At 41.0% G+C, this 23,783-nt stretch overlaps 1 protein-coding gene and 1 pseudogene across 1 annotated transcript in view; both read right to left on the bottom strand.

Moving 5' to 3' along the window:
* The window catches only part of LOC105728480 (small ribosomal subunit protein uS17-like), a 32,635-nt pseudogene extending 10,471 nt beyond the window's left edge, over nt 1-22,164 (bottom strand).
* Nucleotides 1-23,783, bottom strand: part of CUNH1orf226 (chromosome unknown C1orf226 homolog) — a 385,517-nt gene that overhangs the window by 325,074 nt on the left and 36,660 nt on the right. The gene's annotated exons all lie outside the window — the stretch shown is intronic.

The raw sequence follows: 23,783 nt of genomic DNA, 5'->3' as shown, positions 1-23,783 counted from the left end.
CCCTAAATATAGAAGAAGCCATTTGGTCACGCCTGTAATCCCAGTACTTTGGGAGGCAGAGGCAGACAGATCACAAGGTCAGGAGATTAAGACCATCCTGGCTAACACAGTGAAACCCCGTCTCTACTAAAAATACAAAAAATTAGCCGGGCACGGTGGGTATGCACCTGTAGTTCCAGCTACTCGGGAGGCTGAGGCAGGAGAATTGCTTGAACCCGGGAGGCGGAGGTTGCAGTGATTGCGCTACTGCACTCCAGCCTGGGCAACAGAAGGAGACTCCGTCTCAAAAAAATCCAAAAAAGTAGAACTCATTTGGGTCAGCTCTTTCTACCCCTGGCCTGTCATTGGGTTGGTGCAAAGGTAATTGAGGTTTTGGCCACTACTTTTAACACACAGAAGGAAGCTGAAGCCCGGAGAAGTTAAATGGCTTTTAAAGCACACAGCGAACTGAAGCTATAGCTCAGGCTTCTGGGTCTTGTCATCTTCCCACTAACCTGGCAGAGCCCTGCAAGGCTGTGCCCCCAGCAGGGCTCCCTTGGCTGGCCAAACATCGCCTGTTCCTGGGTCACTCAGCTTCCGGCTGCCTGGTTCCACGCTGTTCTGTGGCTGGCAAAGCAGTCTCTGGTGCCCTCAAGAGGCAGAACTGAGTAGTGGCGCCCTTATAAAAGATGTAGCTGTAGCCTGAGAAATGAATCCTCAGATCCACCTCCACCCCAATTTTACAGAACACTTTGGATTCACCTTTTTATTTTAAAGCTCATGAAACATGTTTAAGTATATCAAAATATTTTGAAAACTCAAACTTCCACTAATTTCCTTAGAAGCATAGGCTAGAGGCCAGGAGCAGTGGCTCACAGCTGTAATCCCAGCACTTTGGGAGGCCAAGGCAGATGGATCACAAAGGTCAGGAGTTCAAGATTAGCCTGGCCAACATGGTGAAACCCCACCTCTATTAAAAAAAAATAATAATACAAAAATTGGTTGGGCGTGGTGGCATGCGCCTGTAATCCCAGCCACTGAGGAGGCTGAGGCAGGAGAATTGCTTGAACATGGCTAAGATTGCACCATTACACTTCAGCCTGGGCAACAGAGCAAGACTCCATCTAAAAAAAAAAAAAAAAAAAAAAAAAAAAGCATAGACTAGAACTAGGGCCTGGACTCCTGTGAGAACTGAGAAGCCCGTAGGCTCAGGCCATGGACCTGTTCCCCTGGGAGCCTCTCCAGACCCTAACCTTGAAAGGTGTGAGCAGAAGGAAAGGTGGTGAGGTAAGGTGACTCCATGGATAACCAGGTGCTGGCTTCCTCTCTCGGTCATAGGAGAGCCACAGTGCTGCCCTCTTATCAAAGGGCTGGAGAAGACCTATGTTCAGGATACACAGCCCTGGGTGGAGTGTGGGGGATGACTCACGGTCAAACAAATAAATGGGCAAAAATGTCTCCCTGGTGGTGTCCCGAAGCCCTGGCCTCCCTAGAGCCAAGGTGCTGGGAAGGGAAGTGTGAGAGCGTCACAAGGATGTGCACGGGAAGGAGGAACGGCACCAGCAAAAGGGGCCCTAGACGGGGAGGACCATGAGTGGAGGAGTCGGGAAGGCCTGGGAGTCCTCAGAGCAGCAGTGGCAGGGGGTGAGGGCCAACCCATCACCTTCATTTCCGAGAGCTGTAAGGAACCCAGGGCTGTCTGCATCTTTGCTCTGTAAAAGACATCTAGACACTGGGGCCTTTACTAACCATCACACATAAGCTATGCAAGCGAAATTAATTGTTCTATTGTCTGTTCCCATAGCCCTGAGTAGACGCTTATCTTGTGCTGTATTTTGTTTCGTATCTGACTCCAATTATCCAATTCAAAAAACATTCATCCAGCGTTTCTGTTTGGCAGGCACTCTGCTGCCACAAAAGACTTAAGTAACTGCCTCTTGTTCGTCTCTAAGCCTCCCGCACTGCCAGCATAATGCAATTTGATAACTATTACATTTAAGGACTGTGTTTTTAAGCAAGACAAATAGAGATGCTGATTCCATTTGTGAAGCATGGAATTCTAGGCACTTGGGTTTCTAGTTCATCGTTGTATGTGCTGTTCTTATTTATGCGGCCAATGGCGGTCATCCTCCCCTGACCCTCTACTGTCTTTTTCTTCCTCATCCTCATTCTAAGGAAGATGGTTGTATTAGGGTAATTAACCCCAGCTCCTGTCACAATCCCAAATCTCAGTAACTTGGAACAATAAAAGTTTATTTTTCACGTAAATTTGAAGATTCTGCTTCTTCACACACTTCCAGGCACAGCAAAGCAAAATGGCAGGTCACAGATCCAGACGTTCCTGGTCAGGCCACTCTTCTGGGCAGCTCTCCCCTAAAGTGGCAACTCAGCATTCAGGCTCCTTCTATCCTTTGGCTCCACCATCTCCTAGGCCCTCCTTGTCGCTCCTACTGGATCCTCTGCGTTCAGCCAGATGACAGTCAAGAGAGGGCTCTGTACCTGGAACCACCTCGGCTCAGAGGTGACACACATCCTCTCTGCTTAAGATCTTTTGATGAGGACTAGTAGCATGGCTCTTCTCACATACGCTGGAATCTGAGATGGGTTCTCAGGCTGGAAAGCTGCTTGTTAGCAGTAATTCCACCTCAGAGGGGAACATGAATTTTTGGTGTAGTCGGCTATGCCAAAACAGTATTTTGGAACAATTAAGCATTAAAAGTTCTGCCATGAGAGACAGAGAAATCAAAATAAGATCATCTTATAAATACTATATTCTGTAAAATCTGGAAAAACAACCTGTTCCTGGGGAGATTTGTCTAGAATGATCAGTTGTACCCCCAAGGATCCTCTGTAACCCTGCCAGGATCTCCACAGAATTATTCCCCTGGGTTGCCATCAAATTGGAGCTGGAACCCAAGGGTACAATACAGATGAGTGAGGGCAGGGGTGGACCCAAGTGCCCTTCAAGGCTGACTCTCTTCAGACTGAAGGGAAGTTAGAGAACCCCTCTGTGTCATTCTCTGGAAACAAAACTATCTCTTTCAAGTAAATTTCTGTCCCTTCACACACTTCCAGGCACAGCAAAGCATAATGACAGGTCACAGATACAAGTAAGCTCCCTGTGTCAGTTTCTGAGCTGAGAGAGATGGATGACTGAGACCTTGATACGAAAGGAAGAAGTGGTTTGAGGAATCAGCTTGAGAGGAAAGGGAAGCCCTGACCTCCTCTGCATGCCTTCACTGGTCCAGAAGGGAATGGGTTTGGAGCCACTGATGTCTACATCTTTTCCTTTAAAATATGAGACCTAAACATCAGAGGATTCTGTGGTCTGAGGTGCAGGTTTGCACATAGAGATGATGACTTGCCAATGATATATTTTAAATTGAATGCCAATTAGGCTACGGGAAATAATATAATTAAAATTTAGAGACAACTCTAAAACTTGATTGAAGACCTGGAACAGTCTGTTTGAAGTAAGATGAATAATGCTTCACTTTTTTGCCAAAGCACAGATATAAATATTACCCAAGCCTAAAATCCTACCCAATCAGCTGCTTGTATGAAGCTGTGGGAGAGATGGAGGGGAAGGGGCGGGAAGAGGTTGTTAGAAGGCTGTAGATATGCCTTACGCAATGAACCAACTAACGACGTGGGAAATGGGTCTCCTAGAAAAGGTGGATCCTACGGAGTGAACTCTCTCCCTTCCCTGGAGCTACCAAAGAGAGGAAAAACAGAGGGAAGGGCTAAACAGATATAGATGTCGCAGCATCATCACCCTTGATGCTGACCCCGGTGGCTCCTAAATTCTTTCTGCACAAGCATAAGACTAATCCAAAAATCTAGGTGGGGGACTGACCTGTAAGTAGGGCCTGAGTAGCTCTAGCTATAAAGGGTTTACAAGTAGGGACTGGGTACACATTACATTATCATCATCAGAGAATGCAGTATGACAGTATGAAGCACCCTGTGTGGTTAGTGGAGTTCAAACTAAGATTAAAAAGGATGTAGTTTTTAATTCACAATTAAGAAATTGACATTGGGACAATCCACAGAGGCCATTCAGATTTCACCAGTTTTACATACACTCATGTATGTGTGCATGTAGGGTTGTTCAATTGTATTGCATGTGAGGCCAGGTGCAGTGGCTCATTCCTGTAGTCCCAGCACTTTGGGAAGCTAAGGCAGGTGTGGGGCCTCAAGTGTGAGGACAGGAGTTCAAGACCAGCCTGCCCAACATGGTGAAACCTCATCTCTACTAAAAATACAAAAATTAGCCAACTGAGGCATGAGAATCACTTGAACCCAGGAAGCAGAGTGAGCCGAAATCATGCCACCACACTTCAGTCTGGGCGACAGAGCGAGACTGTCTCAAAAAAAAAAAAAAAAAAATATTGCGTACATAGATTGATGTGATCACCAATATAATCAAGATACAGAACTGCTCCACCACCATAGGGCTCTGTTATGGCCCTTTGTAGCCATCCCTACCTGCTCCCCCATCTCTAACCCATGGCAACAACTAATCTGTTCTCCATCGCTATAATTTTATTTCAAGAATACTGTAGAAATAGAATCATATAGTATGAATCTTTTGAGATTAGCCTTTTTCACCCAACATAGCTTTTTTGAGATCCATTCAAGTTGTTGCATCTATCAATCATTTGTCCCTTTTTTTTTTTTTTTTTTTTTTTTGAGACGGAGTTTCGCTCTTGTTACCCAGGCTGGAGTGCAATGGCGCGATCTCGGCTCACCGCAACCTCCGCCTACCGGGTTCAGGCAATTCTCCTGCCTCAGCCTCCCGAGTAGCTGGGATTACAGGCACGCACCACCATGCCCAGCTAATTTTTTGTATTAGTAGAGACGGGGTTTCACCATGTTGACCAGGATGGTCTCGATCTCTTGACTTCGTGATCCACCCGCCTCGGCCTCCCAAAGTGCTGGGATTACAGGCGTGAACCACTGCGCCCGGCCCTCATTTGCTCCTTTTTGTTGCTGTGTAGTACCCCACGGTGCGGATGGACCACAGTTCGTCCATTCCTCTGCTGAAGAACATTTTGGTTGTTTCCACTTTGGGTCATTTACAAATAAAACTACACTTAATGACAACAACAATAACAAAAGGACATACTTCTTGTCCTCTAGACCATTGATTCAAACTTAGTGCAAATAAGAATTATCTTGGGTATGGGAAGGAGAGAGTATTGAAATGTTAGTTTCCAGGACCCCAACTAGAACAGTAGTCTGGGAGTGGCCCAGATGTCTGCATTTCTAATAAGCATGACCAGGTAATTCTCAAATAGGTCCTGGGGACATAGTTGAAAACAACTATGGGCTAAGAGGCTACAGTCTGGTGGATTTGACAGAAATAAAATATTTTCTATCATCATCCAGGACAAATAATGTTTTTTCTTTTTTGGAGGCAGACCCTTGCTCTGTTGCCCAGGCTGGAGTGCAATGGCATGATCTCGGCTCACTGCACCCTTTGCCTACCCAGTTTAAGCAATTCTCCTGCTTCAGCCTCTCAATTAGCTGGGACTACAGGTACACACTGCCACACCAGGCTAATTTTTTGTGTTTTAGTAGAGACAGAGTTTCACCACTTTGCTTAGACTGCTCTCAAACTCCTGAGCTCAGGCAATCCATCCACCTCAGCCTCCCAAAATGCTAGGATTACAGGCATGAGCCACCGCACCCAGCTGAAAAATAATTTTTCCTAAAAGAAAAAACAGCCTTGTTGCTTGATACCATTTTATCATGGAACTTTCAAAAACTGAATATGTATATTTCATTTTTTGGCAGGACACACTTTACATTTCAAAGCTGCGATCTATTTTTTAATTTTTGAGGCTGATTCTGTGTCTTGAGAAAGCCAAATGTTGCATTGTTAGTTTACGCACAGATGTGTGGAGTCACGGCAGGTGAGTTTCTCCAACTAGGCAGGAACATCATGGGTCCTTTTTAAAACAGGTGGTAGAAGGACAAGCACTGATTCTATAAAACACCAACCGTTATAACAAATTATTCTGTTTAACTACAGCAAATATATGAAGTAAAAGTATTTTCTTCAAAATTGGTATTGATTCTGATTAAACAGACCTATAGCAGATTTTTTAAACTATCTTTAATTTGAAATGTTTACTTAGGAAGAATGGCATGAAATACTTCACATATTAGCTGATGCAGAAATAAGATAATTGTACCCCTAGTGGAATAAAATAACAAAAGACTCTCTGAGTTGAAAGGGATACTAAAAGCAAACTATTCCGACCACTTATCTAATGTTAGTCAGCCTGTGGAAATAGAAACTTCAGGGCCAGGTGTGGTGGCTCATGCTTGTAATCTTAGCACTTTGGGAGGTTGAAACTAGCAGATTGCTTGAGCCCAGGAGGTTGAGACCAGCCTGGGTAACATGGCAAAATCCCGTCTTTACAAAAAATATGAAAATTAGCCAGGCATGGTGGCGTGTGCCTGTAATCCCAGCTACTTGGGAGGCTGAGGCAGGAGGATCATCTGAGTCCAGGGAGGTTGAGGTTGCAGTGAGCAGTGATTGTGCTACTGTACTCCAGCCTGGGCAACAGAGTGAGACTGTGCCAGAAAGAAATAAAAGAAAAGAAGGGAGGGAGGGAAGGAGGGGGAGAAAGAGAGAGGGAGAGGGAGAGGAAAAGGGAGAAAGAGAGAGGGAGGGGAGGGAGAAAGAAAGGAAGGAAAGAAAGAGAGAGAGAGAAAAGAAAGAAAGAAGAGAGAGAGAAAGAAAGAGATAGACTATAGGCCTGGGAGACGTAAGAACTGAGCTTCAGTTCCAGCTTTGCCACTTGGCCAGCAGCTGTATAATATTAGACATGTGGCTTAGGTTTCCTGGGCCTCAGTTTCCTTAACTGTAAAATAATATGGTGACCATCATGATTTCTTTCAGTCCTAACATTCTATGATTCCCTTCTCTGATCTTCATCTTCCTCTGAATATTTATTCATAACCTGAAAAAGAAAGATGAGCTGATTTTCACTTTGCAAATTATCCCTCGATTTAGAATGAATGAATTAGAACATACATATGGACAAAGATAAAAAGAAACTAAACCTAAAATTATAATCCCCTTATTGAAAACACTTAAAATATGAATAAATTAGCTCCCAATAAAATAAGAAAGAAAAGACATTCTCTGATATAATGCTAAAGAAGATGATGATAATCACCAAACCAATGGTGCTGTTCCGTAAGAACAACCTGTATTAAAAGTGGAATCTGTGTGTTCTTCAATACAGATAAATAGAGCTATCAAATACACAGTTGTCACAAATTATCTCTGGAGACACAAATTCATGCTTTAAGAACTAAAACTCTGCATCCCTTTGATGCTTAATGGAATATGCCATCCTGATGATGTATTACTTTCATCAATAAGGTGATTTCCTTTTGTCTTTCTAAATAATCTATGCAAAACCTCTTGCAAATCTTTCTTAAAAGATTTCATGGGTATCATCTCAGTTTTAAAACTTATTAATACAAATAAATAACTTTTGTTCAGTGCTTTGCACCTTTAAAGTATAGCACATGGTATGAGCTCAATAATTGTTTCCTAAGTGAATGATTTAAATGGAATAAAGCACCAGACACTTGACAAATGGAATCATTGATACAGTTGAAACAGCACCGAAATCATGGTCTTGATTGCCTCTTGCTAGCTGTATGATTGTGGGCAATTTAGATAACATCTTTGAACCTCAGTATTCTCATCTGTAAATGTAGACGATTCTACCCAAACACTAAGCCTAATGGGAGAATTAAAATAGATGATATAAAAAAGGAAATCTATGAAAAGCTTCAGCTCACATTATTCTCATGATGAATCTAAATACATCTCCCCTTAAGAAGGGAACAAGTCCTCTCTCACTTCTCTGCAGCACCATGCTGGATGTCTTAGCAAGACAATAAGACAAGATTGGAAAGGAAAAAATAAAACTCTCTTAATCCTCAGACAATATGATCATCTACATAGAAAGTCCTGAAGAATCTATAAAAAACGAACTAATAAGTGGGTATAACAATTCACAAGACACAAAGTAAATATACATGCAGAATATACAGGAGGAAATGATGTTATTGGTAACCTCAGAAATCCAAACAAGAGCCAGATAATTTACATAACAAGAAGAATCTAAGACCACACAATCATGGCATGTATTCCATATTCCATTTTCATGAGGATTGTGTGCATTTGGTTTTGCACATGATATATTTCCATAAGCTTGCCTTAAAAGAAAAAACTTGTTTTTCAGATGAGCAAATATATCTATGAGATAAGCTAGTTTGCAAAGTCAATTTCAATCATGCATACAATTTTACAGACTGATGAGTTCCTTCTGGAAACCCTGAAGTTCTTGCAACTTGAACAGACAAGAGATAACCTTTTGCAAAGGCCACTAAACTTCACTGTAAAACAAATGTCATCTGTGGTCACCACCTATGTTGAAGGGAAAAAGTCAAAAATGTATTGGGCTGCTCTTAATGTGATTGACAATTTTAGCAGATTTGTTAAATATTCATATGATTCTCTGGTGGGAAAGACTTCTTTGTTATTTACATTAGGTTATGTATGAGAAAGAAGTCTTACTGATCTTGCAAGTAACTGAGAGCTTATGGAAGAAAGACTAATATTTTGCTGAAAAGGATGCAAGCACTCATCATATGAGAAGCTATATAACTGATGTATATCATCTCTAACATCAATAATTTATATAACAGAAAATTCAGTTACTGGAATTTGAAAACATCCATATACTTGCCTGAATGTACCCTGTGTTTTACGTGTCCAGGATGGATTTTTATGGCACTGTCTGTGTTAGCACTGTCCTATGCAAACATCCGAGAAAGCAAAGTTTTGATGTATAATTCATTATATTTTCTAACATACATTTAACTAAAAAACTGTTAAAATGTTTGCCCACTTACCATCTAAGATTATCGGATATATTACCAGTAATATGCATATCACCTTGGAAAACACCGATACTGTGGGAAAAGCACAGTAACTGCAGCCAAAATACCTAAGTTCAAATTATGGTTCTGCTGCTTAGTAGTTATGCCACCTTGAAACATTAGTTCACATTTCTGAGCTTGTGTTTCATTTTTAAAAGGAAGACGAGCAATAAAAAGCATATTTGGGGATCATCTGGAACACCAACATGTAATCAAATATTGCCACGTATTTCAATGTTTGTGTCTGCTTTTGCATCTTCATATAAGCCCTGTGGAGTTCAGTGAAGTCACAGGGAAGAGTCTTCTTAGTACAAACAGACAAAAATGGAGGCAGAAAGGAATCATCTCAAGGCATCCAATAGCACAGGTGGCTGAATTCAAAATAATCTGCACTTGAGGCATCAACATTGTATTCAGGTGTCTCAATTCTTCAAAAAATATGAATAATGCATTTATGCCAAGAGAAGACTCAATGAGTTGCAGCATGAATTATCATTGCAGAAGAAAAGTTTTGTTTTTAAACTATTAAAAGGATTCAATATGACCACAATAACAGTCATGGGTCAATTGCTATTTTGACATTAGGATAGATGAAACTTTATTACCAATACATTAAAACTCAAGCACTGTCACTTAGGGATCACTGGGTGACAACATAATCATAAATGCAAATGTAAATGAGCACTTTTAAATCTCACTGAAATATTCCATATGTTCTAGAATACCTTATATCTGACTTTCAGAATATTTTCAAAATGAAAATATGAGATTAAAAAATTATTGGGAGGGATCCAAGATGGCCAATTAGGAGCCACTCAGGATTGCAGCTCCCAGCGGAAGCTCAGAGGGTGAGTAGACGCTGCATTTCCAGACGGATTTTTATTGCCCACAGACCAGGAGATTCCCAGGCAGAGGAGCCCCATGGGTCACCAGCGTGGCTGGTTTGGCCCCTGCGGCTGTTTACGCTGGTGCAGCTGTTTTGTCAGTGCCCCGGCATGGTGGTTCTTCGTACAAAATACACGGGTCCAGGCACCATTTTAGCTGGTGATTGGAGCTCCTGGGAGACAGAGACACCCATTCATCTGATTAAAAAGGGGACTGAAACAGGGAGCCAGGCCAGGAGATTCCCAGGCAAAAAAAGCACTACGAATCTCAGCACGGCTGTTTCAGCTGGCGCAGTGGGTCACCGCATGGGAAATCACACAGATCCCGGCGCCTTTTCAACAGGCGACTGGAATGCCTGGGAGACAGAATTGACTGTTCAACTAAAAAAAGAAAAAAAAGGGGGGGATCTGAGGCAGGGAGCCAGGTGATCAGGCTTGGCTGGTCCCACCCCCACAAAAAGACAGCAATCGGAAATGCTCTGGATTGAGAGTTTCACAGCAAGCACAGCTAAACCCGGGATGGTCCAGCTCTGTGGGGGAGGGGCGTCCACCATTACTGAAGCAGTCCACCACTACAGAGGTAGTTTGCCATTGCTGAGGCAGCCTGCCTTTGCTGAGGCAGTCCACCATTACAGAGATAGTCTGCTATTATAGAGGTGGGCCACCATTGCCAAGGCAGTTCTAACTACACCCATATAAACAGGACTGCAGGGAAGTTCACACGACAGCTGAACTGCAGGGAAGTTCACACACAGCAGCTCAGCAAAGCTTCTGCAGGCAGACAGTGACTAGGCTGCCTCCTCACTGGGCAGGGCAGCCCTGAAAAAAGCCAGCAGCACAACAGAAACTCATAAACAAAGCCCTAACTCCCCAGGACAGAGCACCTGGGGGAAAAAAAGCGGGGGGGTTATGAGTTCTGCTGCAGCAGACTTAAATGTACCTGCCCAGCAGCTCTGAATGAACAACGGAGCTCACAGCTCAGCACTTGAGCTCCTATAAAGGACAGACTGTCTCCTGAAGCACCTCCCTGACCCCCATATATCCAAAGAGTCACCTCATAAAGGAGAGCTCACACTGACATCTGGCGAGTATCCTTCTGGGACAAAGATAGCAGAAGAAGGAACTGGCGGCAACCCTTACTGTTCTGCAGCTGCTGCAGGTGATCCCCAGGCAAGCAGGGCGTGGAGTGGACCTCAGTAGTCCTACAGCAGAGGGGCCAGACTGTTAGAAGGAAAATTAAGAAACAGAAATAACTTCATCATCAACAAACTGGACGTCCACTCAGAGACCCAATCTGAAAGTCAACAACTACAAAGACAACAGGTGGATAAATCCACAAAGATGGGAAGAAACCAGTGCAAAAAGGATGAAAACAGCCAAAACCAGAATGCCTCTCCTCCTACAAGGGATCACAACTCCTCTCCAGCAAGGGAACAAGGCTGGATGGAGAATGAGTGTGATGAATTGACACAATCAGGCTTCAGAAGGTGGGTAATAAGAAACTTCTGTGAGCTGAAAGAACATGTTCTAACCCAATGCAAAGAAACTAAGAACATTGAAAAAAGATTTGAGGAGAATACACAATTTAGAGATGAATATAAGAGAATGATGGATCTGAAAAACACAAGATGAGAATTTCACGAAGCATACACAAGTTTCAACAGCCAAATTGACCAAGCAGAAGAAAGGATATCAGAAGTCGAAGATCAACTCAATGAAATAAAATGAGAAGGCAAGATTAGAGAAAAAAGGGTAAAAAGAAATGAACAAAGTCTCCAAGAAATATGGGATTATGTGAAAAGACCTAATCTACGTTTGATAGGTGTACCTGAATGTGACAGAGAGAATGAATCCAAGCTGGAAAATACTCTTCAGGATATTATCCAGGAAAACTTCCCCAACCTGGCAAGGCAGGCCAATATTCAAGTCCAGGAAATACAGAGAACACCACAAAGATATTCCTCAAGAAGAGCAACCCCAAGGCACATAATCGTCAGATTCATCAAGGTTGAAATGAAGGAGAAAATGCTAAGGGCAGCCAGAAAGAAAGGTCGGGTTACCCACAAAGAGAAGCCCATCAGACTCACAGCAGATCTCTCAGCAGAAACCCTACAAGCCAGAAGAGAGTGGGGGCCAATATTCAACATCCTTAAAGAACTTTCAACCCAGAATTTCATATCCAGCCAAACTAAGCTTCATAAGTGAAGGAAAAATAAAATCCTTTGCGAACAAGCAAGTACTCAGAGATTTCATCACCACCAGGCCTGCTTTACAAGAGCTCCTGAAAGAGGCATTAAACATAGAAAGGAACAACCAGTACCAGCCACTCCAAAAACATATCAAATGGTAAAGCGCATTAACATAATGAAGAAACTGCATCAACTAACGGGCAAAACAGCCAGCTAGCATCAAAATGGCAGGATCAAATTCACACATAATATTAACCCTAAATGTAAATGGACTAAATGCCCCAATCAAAAGACACAGACTGGCAAATTGGATAAAAAGCCAAAACCCCATCAGTGTGCTGTATCCAGGAAACCCATCTCACATGCAAGGATATACAAAGGCTCAAAATAAAGGGATGGAGGAAGATTTACCAAGCGGATGGAGGAAGATTCACCAAGCAAATGGAGAGCAAAAAAAAGCAGGAGTTGCAATTCTCATCTCTCATAAAATAGACTTTAAAGCAACAAAGATCAAAAGAGACAAAGAAGGACATTACATAATGGTAAAAGGATCAAAGCAACAAGAAGAGCTAACGATCCTAAACATATATGCATCCAATACAGGAGCACCCAGATACATAAGGCAAGTTCTTAATGACTTACAAAGAGACTTAGACTCCCACACAATAATAGTGGGAGACTTTAACACCCCATTGTCAATATTAGACAGATCAATGAGACAGAAAATTAACAAGGATATTCGGGACTTGAACTCAGACCTGGACCAAACAAACCTAATAGACATTTACAGAACTCTCCACCCCAAATCCACAGAATATACATTCTTCTCAGCACCACTTTGCACCTACTCTAAAACTGACCACATAATTGGAAGTAAATCACTTCTCAGCAAATGCAAAAGAACGGAAATCATAACAAACAGTCTCTCAGACCACAGTGCAATCAAGTTAGAACTCAGAATTCAGAAACTAACTCAGAAACACACAGCCTCATGGAAACTGAACAACTGGATCTTGAATGTTGACTGAATAAACAATGAAATGAAGGCAAAAATAAAGATGTTCTTTGAAACCAACAAGAACAAAGACATAACACACCAGAATCTATGGGACACATTTAAAGCAGTCTCTAGAGGAAAATATATAGCAATAAATGCCCAAATGAGAAGCAAAGAGAGATCCAAAATTGACACCCTATCATCAAAATTAAAAGAGCTAGAGGAGCAAGATCAAAAAAACTCACAACCTAGCAAAAGACAAGAAATAACTAAGATCAGAGAAGAACTGAAGGAGATAGAGACACAAAAAACCCTTCAAAAAATCAATAAATCCAGGAGCTGGTTTTTCGAAAAGATCAACAAAATAGACAGACCACTAGCCAGATTAATAATAAAGAAAAGAGAGAAGAATCAAATGATTTAATAAAAATGATAAAGGGGATGTCACCACGGATTCCACAGAAATACAAACCATCATCAGAGATTATTACAAACAACTCTATGCACATAAACTAGTAAACCTGAAAGAAATGGATGAATTCCTGGACACTTGCACCTTCCCAAGCCTAAACCAGGAAGAAGCCAAAACTCTGAATAGACCAATAACAAGGTCTGAAGTTGAGGCAGCAATTAAGAGCCTACCACCCAAAAACAGCCCAGGTCCAGATGGGTTCACAGACGAATTCTATCAGACATACAAAGAGAAGCTGGTACCATTCCTTCTGAAACTATTCCAAACAATCCAAAAAGAGGGTAATCCTTCCCAAGTCATTTTACGAGACCAACATCATCCTGATACCAAAACCCGGCAGAGACTCAGCAAGAAAAGAAAACTTCAGGCCAATATCCATGATGAACATAGATGCAAAAATCTTCAATAAAATACTGGCAAGCCGATTGCAACAACACATCAAAAAGCTTATCCACCATGATCAAGTAGGATTAATCCCAGGGATGCAAGGCTGGTTCAACATACGCAAGTCTATAAATGTAATTCACCATGTAAACAGAACCAAAGACAAAAACCACATGATTATCTCAACTGATGCAGAGAAGGCCTTCGACAAAATTCAACAGCTCTTTATGCTAAAAACCCTCAATAAACTAGGTATTGATGGAACATATCTCAAAATAATAAAAGCTATTTACGACAAACCAACAGCCAATATCATACTGAATGGGCAAAAACTGGAAGCATTCCCTTTGAAATCTGGCACTAGACAAGGATGTCCTCTCTCACCACTCCTATTCAATATAGTATTGGAAGTTCTAGCCAGAAAAATCAGGCAAGAAAAAGAAATAAAGGGTATTCAAATAGGAAAGGAGGAAGTCAAATTGTCTCTATTTGCAGACGACATGATTGTATATCTAGAAGACCCCATCGTCTCAGCCCAAAATCTCCTGAAACTGATAAGCAACTTCAGCAAAGTCTCAGGATACAAAATCAATGTGCAAAAATCACAAGCATTCCTATACACCAACAACAGACTTAGAGCCAAATCAAGAATGAACTGCCATTCACAATTGCTACAAAGAGAATAAAATACCTAGGAATACAACTAACAAGGAACATAAAGGATCTCTTCAAGGAGAACTACAAACCACTGCTCAATGAAATAAGAGAGGACACAAACAGATGGAGAAACATTCCATGTTCATGGTTAGGAAGAATCAATATCGTGAAAATGACCATACTGCCCAAAGTAATTTACAGATTCAATGCTATCCCCACCAAGCTACCAATGACTTTCTTCACAGAACTGGAAAAAACCACCTTAAACTTCATATGGAACCAAAAGAGAGTCTGCATAGCGAAGTCAATTCTAAGCAAAAAGAACAAAGCGGGAGGCATCACACTACTGGACATACTACAAGGCTACAATAATCAAAACAGCATGGTACTGGTACCAAAACAGAGATATAGACCAATGGAACAGAATAGAGGCCTCGGAAGCAACACAACACATCTACAACCATCCGATCTTTGACAAACCTGACAAAAACAAGCAATGGGGAAAAGATTCCCTGTTTAATAAATGGTGTTGGGAAAACTGGCTAGCCACGTGCAGAAAGCAGAAACTGGACCCCTTCCTGACACCTTACACTAAAATTAACTCCAGATGGATTAAAGACTTAAACATAAGACCTAACACCATAAAAACCCTAGAAGAAAATCTAGGCAAAACCATTCAGGACATAGGCATAGGCAAGGACTTCATGACCAAAACACCAAAAGCATTGGCAACAAAAGCCAAAATAGACAAATGGGACCTAATCAAACTCCACAGCTTCTGCACAGCAAAAGAAACAGTCATTAGAGTGAATGAGCAACCAACAGAATGGGAAAAAGTTTTTGCAGCTTACCCATCTGACAAAGGGCTAATATCCAGAATCTACAAAGAACTAAAACAGATTTACAAGAAAAAAACAAACAAGCCCATTCAAAAGTGGGCAAAGGAAATGAACAGACATTTTACAAAAGAAGACATACATGAGGCCAACAAACATATGAAAAAATGCTCATCATCACTGGTCATTAGGAAATGCAAATCAAATCTACATTGAGATACCATCTCATGCCAGTTAGAATGACAATCATTAAAAAATCTGGAGACAACAGATGCTGGAGAGGATGTGGAGAAATAGGAACACTTTTACACTGTTGGTGGGAGTATAAATTAGTTCAACCATTGTGGAAGACAGTGTGGCGATTCCTCAAGGGCCTAGAAATAGAAATTCCATTTGACCCAGCAATCCCATTACTGAGTATATATCCAAAGGATTATAAATCGTTCTACTATAAGGACACATGCACACGAATGTTCATAGCAGGACTGTTTACAATAGCAAAGACCTGGAACCAACCCAAATGCCCATCGATGATAGACTGAACAGGGAAAATGTGGCACAAATACACCATGGAATATTATGCAGCCATCAAAAACGATGAGTTCATGTCCTTTGTAGGGACATGGATGAACCTGGAAACCATTATTCTCAGCAAACTGACACAAGGACAGAAAATCAAACACCACATGTTCTCACTCATAGGTGGACATTGAACAATGAGAACACATGGACACAGGGAGGGGAGCATCACACACTGGGGTCTGTTGGGGGGAAATAGGGGAGGAACAGCGGGGGGTGGGGAGTTGGGGAGAGATAGCATGGGGAGAAATGCCAGATATAGGTGATGGGGAGGAAGGCAGAAAATCACACTGCCATGTGTGTACCTATGCAACAATCTTGCATGTTCTTCACATGTACCCCAAAACCCAAAATGCAATAAAAAAATTCTTATGGGAAGATTTAAATAGCATCAGATTTTTCCTTATTATGACATCAGTACTATGATAATGTCAGATTTACCCCCATCTTTCTCTTATACAATTATCTACATATAAGATGTTTTATAAGACATTTACATATGAAGATATGTGACTGATACAGTCACCATACCATACAGTTAAGTTGTAGGCTAAATATGTGACCAAGAAAAATAAAATTAACACAAAAAATTACAACTAGATATGAAATCTTTAAGACATCTGTGAAAGGCAGGCAGTTTTCATTTTTATATTGGTAGGAGTTTTCTGGTTCATTCTTGGTCCTCAAAAGATGCATGATTATAATCCTATGAATGGGAAGTATGACCCATTCATACAGTTGTGATTAATTAAAATTTGGGCTATTCACCCAGGCCTTGTGTAGACCTACTCCATTGGTTAGAATACTTTAGCAGCAATAACAGATAATCCTCATTAATTTGGCTTTCACAAAAAAGGCATATATTTTTCCCTATAATAAGATATTCATAGGTTGGGAATTTCCATGTATCATGCACCAGGTCCAACACTTTTTTTTTTTTTTATGTGGTTCTCCCAGTAGCAAGACAGCTGCAGCCATTCTAATTTTAAACATGGACTCAAACACAAAAATACTCAGAGATAGGAACGAGATTGCTTCTCCTAGTGTGTATTTCTTATTTTATTATTATTATTATTATTTTGAGTTGAGTTTCGCTCTTGTTGCCCAGGCTGAAGTGCAATGGCTCAATCTCAGCTCACTGTAATGTCCGCCTCCTGGGTTCAACAGATTCTCTTGCCTCAGCCTCCTGAGTAGCTGGGATTACAGGCGGCTGCCACCATGTGTGGCTAATTTTTTGGTGTGTATTTTTAGTAGAGATGGGATTTCACCATATTGGCCAGGCTGGTCTCAAACTCCTGACCTTGAGTGATCCTCCAAAAGTACTGGGATTAGAAGGGTGAGCCACCACGCTCGGCCCCCTAATTTGTATTCCTTAGAGACAAGAAAAACTTTTTCCAGAAAAATCTCAGTCATGTCCACCACATTTCAGTGGCCAAAAATTGGCCAAGAATGCTCACCTCTAAATAAGTGACTGGCAAGAAAATGGGACCAACATGAGTAGTTTATGCCAACTGGGACTTAACACTGAGCAGGGGTTTGGGTTACCATCCAATGAATCACTTAGATAGAGGTGAATCACTGTGAGCAAGAAAAAAGAAAGAAATGGATACTAGATGGGCATAAAATAAACAAATCATGTCCTCCACTCACCAACTGGGCATTTTAACTGGTTAGCCAAGTTAAATTGATAGAGATTTAACTATATTGTTTTTCATATCTGAGGAGGTTGTCTACTCTCCAATAATCACCTAATTTATTGAATATATTTTATGACTTCATGTTTTCTCCACTCTTGGTTGGTTAGCTATATTGAGTTGAATAATGTCCCCTAAAATTCATGTCCACTGGAAGCTCAGAATGAAACCTTATTTGAAAATAGAGTCTTTGCAGACTCCATTAGTAATTAGTTAAGATGCAGTCATACTGGATTCAGATGGACTCTGATCCAATGTCTGGTATCCTTATAAGAAGAGAAAACAGAGACATAGATACCCAGAAGAATGCCATGTGATGCCAGCAGGAATTGGAGCAAAACATCTACAAACCAATGAATGTCAAAGGGAGAACAAAGATTGCTGGCAACCACCAGGAGCTAGAGAAGCAAGAAAGAGCCTTCAATTACTTTGGTTCAGCTGACACCTTGATTTCAGACTTGTAGGCTTTAGAACTGTGAAAGAATACATTTCTCTTGTTTTAGGCCTCCTAGTTTAGCATAGTTTGCTATGGCAGCCCCAGGAAACTTACACATTAGCTACCTCTTGGTCTTACTTTTTAGGGGATTACTTAGAGTCTACAATATTTTTAACTCACCACAGTCTACTTTCAAAATATTACACAATTTCAGGTATGTTTTAAGAAATGTACAACTGTATACTTAAAATGCTCCCCTCCCATCCTTCATGCTATTCTTGTATTTTATTTCTACTTATGTTATGAACCCCAAAATACATTTTTTTTAAGCTTTTGCTTTAGCAATTACATTTAAAGGGTTCTTAAAATAAGGGAAAGTCTCGTATATTTCCACATATTTACCATTTCTTGATCTTTTAATTCCTTATCTATCTGGCTTTCCATCTGGTATTATTTTTCTTCAGTCTGAAGAACTTCCTTTAGCATGTATTTTAATGCGGGTCTGTTGATGACAAATTTTCTCACCTCTGCTTATCTAAAAATGTCTTTATTTTGCCTTCATCTCTGAAGAATATTTTTGCCAGATATAGAATCTTCTGGGTTGAGAGGCTCTTTTTTGTTGTTGTTTTTTCAGCACTTTAAATTGGTCATTACATTGTCTCCTGGCTTGCACTGTTTCTGATAATAAGTTTGAGAATTCCTATCATTATATCAATGTATATAATGTGTCTTTTTTTCCTGGGTGCTTTTAAGATTTTCTCTTTACTATCGGTCTTAGTAGCTTATTATGTTGTTTTGTGTGTTTGTGTATGAGTGTGTCTTCATATCATTTTGGGTTCATTTTACTCCTTAAATCATTGGATTTGTAGTTTTCATCAAAATTGAATTTTTTTAGCCATTGTAGTTTGAAATATTTTTCTTCCCCCACCCTATGACTCCAATTACACGTTAGGTCTCTCAATATTGTTCCAAAGTTTATTCTCGCATAGTTCGTTGTTCTTCTCAGCTACACACACACACACACACACACACACACACACACACACACACACGTATATTTTTATTATTATTATTATTATTATTTTTTGAGACAGAGTTTAGCTCTTTTCACAATGGAGTGCAATGGTTCGATCTTGGCTCACTGCAACCTCCGCCTCCTGGTTTCAAGTGATTCTCCTGCCTCAGCCTCCTGAGTAGCTGGGACTACAGGGATGTGCCACCATGTCCAGCTAATTTTGTATTTTTAGTAAAGATGAGGTTTCACCATGTTGGCCAGGCTGGTCTCCCAACTCCTAACCTCGGGTGATCCACCCTCCTTGGCCTCCCAAAGTGCTGGGATTATACGTGTGAGCCACCATGCCCGGCCTGCTTTTTATAAAATTTATTTTGTTCTCTGTTGCTCATTTTAAATAATTTTGATTGTTAGGTTATCCAGTTTGTTAACCTTTTTTCTATAGCTTCTATAATAGTATACTGTTAAGTCTATCCAGTGAAACTTTTACTGCAGATATTGTATTTTTCAGCTGTAGAGATTCCATTTAATTCTTTTTTATCTTTCATTTCTCTTCTCATATTCATATTTTCCATTAAATCTTTTTGAGGCTTGCTTTATTTGTTTGTTTATTGTATGGGACAATTTATATTTTTTCCACTAAATATTGTGGAAATTTTATATTGTAGAAAATATTTGTAATATCTACTTAGAATATCTATATTTATAATATCTATTTTAACATATTGTCTACTAATTCCATCTTGGTCTCTTTCCTTCTTCTTTTATTTTCTTTTATTTTATTTTTTGAGAGAGAGCCTCCTTCTGTTGCCCAGGCTAGACTGGATTACAATGGCACAATCATAGCTCACTATGACCTCGAACTCCTGGGCTTTAGCAGTCTTCCTGCTTCATCCTCCTGAGTAGCTAGACCTACAGACATTCACCAATATGCCTGGCTAACTTTTTTTTTTTTTTTTTTGTAGAGATGGGGGTTTCACTGTGCTGCCCAAGCTAGTCCATCTTGGTTTCTATTGAGTGATTTTCCTCTTGGCGATGAGCCACATTTTTTTGCTTCTTTGTATGTTTAGTAATTTTTTATTAGATGCTAAACATTTTGAATATTATGCTGTTGGTGGTGTTTTAGTGTTTTCCTTTAAAGAAAGTTTAATTTTATTTTGAGAGGCAGTTAAGTTACTTGTAGATTAGCTTGATCCTTTTGAGACTTGTTTTAAAGCTTTTCTAGGGTGGACCTTGGTTAGGTTTTACTCAGTGGTATTGAGAGGCTATTTTCTTCCTGACACCAACCAGTTCTGACACAAATGAAGTGTCCTACAATTCAATTCAACTCTAACACCAACTACCTGGAGTTAGTACCAGACTTCGCAGGTTTAAGGGCTCAGTGTGCAAGATTGCCCTTACTTCAGATGCATCTCAATTCTTGGGTCCCCAGGTTATCCCTGCTTTGTCCAATTTGGGTGCAAAGTTAGAGGTTCCCACAATACCCTGTTTCATGTTTAATAATTCTCTAGAATGATTCACAGAACTCAGGAAAGTGCTTTGCTTACTATTACTGACTTATGATAAAGGTTACAGCTCAGAAACAGCATGGAAGAGATACACAGGGAAGGGCATGAGGGGAGGGGGACTCAGAGTATCCATTCCCTCCTAGTGCATTGATGTGTTCAACAACTGGAAACTCACCAAACATTGTCATTTGGGGATTTTTATGGAGGTTCTGTTACTAGGGCATGATTAATTGAATCATTGGCCATTAGTGATGACTTAATTTCTAGCCCCTGTTCCTCATTCCCCTCACCTGCCACTGTCCCACACAACCCCCAGGTTGAGGGATAGGGTGGAAAATTCCAAGCTTTATCATTCTAGTGACCAGCCTCCATCCTGAAGCTATCTAGTGGCGTGCCAAGAGTTTCCTTGTTAGAACAAAAGACACTCCTATCACCCTTATCATTCCGAAAATGCCAGGATTTTTAGGAGTGATGTACCAGTGACCAGGGACAAAGACCATATATCTTCCTACAATACCTGTGGTATTATACCTGGTAAATGCTCAAAAATCAGCTCTCTGGGGTGGAGGTGACTGAAACAACTGTAAGTTGTAGTATATGCTGATTTACTTGGCATAAATATACTGTAATAACCGATTTCCAGCTACAATGTATGTCACTGAAGTTGAGAGAAGAGATACATACGATCGGCTCTCATAAACCAGTGCAAGTGAACTCCAACATACCACTGCCTTTACTCTGGCCTAGTTGAGCCCTAATACTGAAGCATAACCATTTGGGGTCTCTCCTGAATGTCTGACTGTTGAAAGAGACCTCTCTACTCTGAACAGTCAGAAATTGAACATCTTGCCCATCCTGTGTGAGCTCTGGTAATTGTCCCTTCTCTCATAATTTTATTTGTATACCTGTCCTGGAGTTCCATTCTACACATGTACAGCTTAGTGTTCAGTCAAGGGTTCAAGAGAAAACATTATGCCCATTTCTCACTCCCTTCCTCCTGGTACTCTACCTTGAATATTCAAGCTGCCTTGGCCTCCCTGAACTCTGATCTCTGTCTCCTTAACTCAGGAAGCTGCCACAATCTTCCTGGGTTTCCCATCCCTGCATCACATTCCAGAAAGTTCCTCCAGGCAGAAAACAGTGCTAATCTTAAGTCTTACCTTGTTTGTTTCCTTTCTCTGAAGGCCCGTGGTCCTGGCTGCCTGTTGTGCAATGTCTGAGACTTGTTTCATGTGTTCTCGTTTTCTGGTTGTTTACAGTAGGGTGAAAGTCTGTTAGCAGTTACTCCATTGCAGCCAGAAGAGGGAGTCATCCTCAGTTTCCATTTAAGGAAAGCTGATTCTTCTCGTATGGAAAGATATCCCATTTCTGATTTTATATTTTCCTTTTACAAAGAAGGAACTTATCTTATTGCTGTCTTCATAGAAACCTTCGGCTTGCTACTCTTACCTACTATGTTACTCCTTCCCCTACCGCTCGTGAATGGATTACCCACACACCCTGGAAAAGCCTGGTGGACGCTGCATTCTGAAAGAACACCTGCACCTGGCTCACCCTCTCTGCACAACAGAAGCTTGATTGCTGCACTCAGGTGGGGCCCATTGGGTCCAGAATGATCCATAACAATATCTGGAGGAGTTTCTCTCCTCAGGAAATTATAAAATGTTATAAGGACTAATTGAAAGTAACTGAACACACATCAACAAACGAGTCTAAAGTACAATTGGTTATATCTAGTTGAGCATAAAACAAATACTGACCATTTGATTTTTTTATATTAATTTCAAATTCTCCCATATGAGGAAAGTGGGAAAAAGTATCTGTAACTGCGTATGCCTAAGAGGTTGTGTCTGTTCTGGTACGATCTGGATTTCCCTTTTCTTGCATTGCTGAGGCTTGGCCTATCCTCTTCTGAGTGATCTGTGCTGCTCTTGCTCCATATGGGTCTGTGCTGGGAGGGAGTCTCCTATTCATCAGTGACCTTCTTACCTCATGCATGACCATTTCTTAGCCTCTGTCTGAAATCACTTTTAAAATTTGAATGTCAAGGTCTTTAACAACCAAAATGATAATAAGATTTTTCTTTTCTTTTTTTTCTTTTTGAGACAGAATTTCATTCTTGTTGCCCAAGCTGCAGTGCAATGGCATGACCTCGGCTCACCTCAGCCTCCCAGGTTCAAGCCATTCTTCTGTCTCGGCCTCCCAAGTAGCTGGGATTGCAGGCATGCGCCACCAGGCCCAGCTAATTTTTGCATTTTTAACAGAGACAGGGTTTCTCCATGTTGGTCAGGCTGGTCTCGAACTCCCAACCTCAGGTGATCTGCCTGCCTTGGCCTTCCAAATTGCTGGGATTACAGGCGTAAGCCACTGCACCTGGCCTAAGATTTTTCTTTCTTACAATATACTCTGCAAAATGCCACCTGTCAGTTACTTAGCATCAAGGAATGGCTTGTCTTTCTAGTGATATTTTGGTGCATTCATTTCTTGTGGCTGCTATAACAAATTACTGCATACTTGGTGGCTTAAAACATCAGACACATATTCTCTCACAATCTTGGAGCACAGACATGCAAAATCAGTTTCACTGGACCAAAATCAAGATGTTAACAGGGCTGTAGTCCTTTTAGAGGCTTTAGGGGAAAATCTGTTCCTTGCCTTGGGGACATATTACTCCTGTTTTCAAGGTCAGCATCTTCACACCTCTCTCTGTTCCTTCTTCTCGCCCATTTCTCCTTCATGTGTATCAAATCTCCCTCTACCCTTCTCCTGTAAGGACATTTGTGATGACAATTAGGGTCCACCTGCACAAGCCAGAATAAGCTCCTCATTTCAAGATCCTTGATCATATCTGCAAAGACTCTTTTTCAAAATAAGGTAACATTTACAGGTTCCGGATACCAGGATTTGGGTGTCTTTTTGTGTGGGAATGGGGCAGGGAGGTTGGGGGAAGCAGTCTGCAGCCCACCGCATGGGGGTTCTGCTCCATGTCTACATGCATCTCCTCAGTGACTGTTGACTTCTGTGAGATAAGTCTTCTGTTCATGCTGTGACACTTTTAGGGCAGCAACTAAAAACAGTAAAAATCCAGAAACAATGAACTGAGTAGAAATGTGGGAGCTACGGGGCCCCTGTGGAGGACCCTGTGTAACACTGTTACACTGCATGCCATTTCTGTCTGCA

Source organism: Aotus nancymaae, unplaced genomic scaffold, assembly GCF_030222135.1.
Source record: "Aotus nancymaae isolate 86718 unplaced genomic scaffold, 86718_ANA_hifiasm-v0.15.2.pri h1tg000108l, whole genome shotgun sequence".
Classification (NCBI taxonomy): domain Eukaryota; kingdom Metazoa; phylum Chordata; class Mammalia; order Primates; family Aotidae; genus Aotus; species Aotus nancymaae.
Note: the sequence above shows the minus strand (reverse complement) of the source record. Positions and strands in the feature narration are given on the sequence as shown.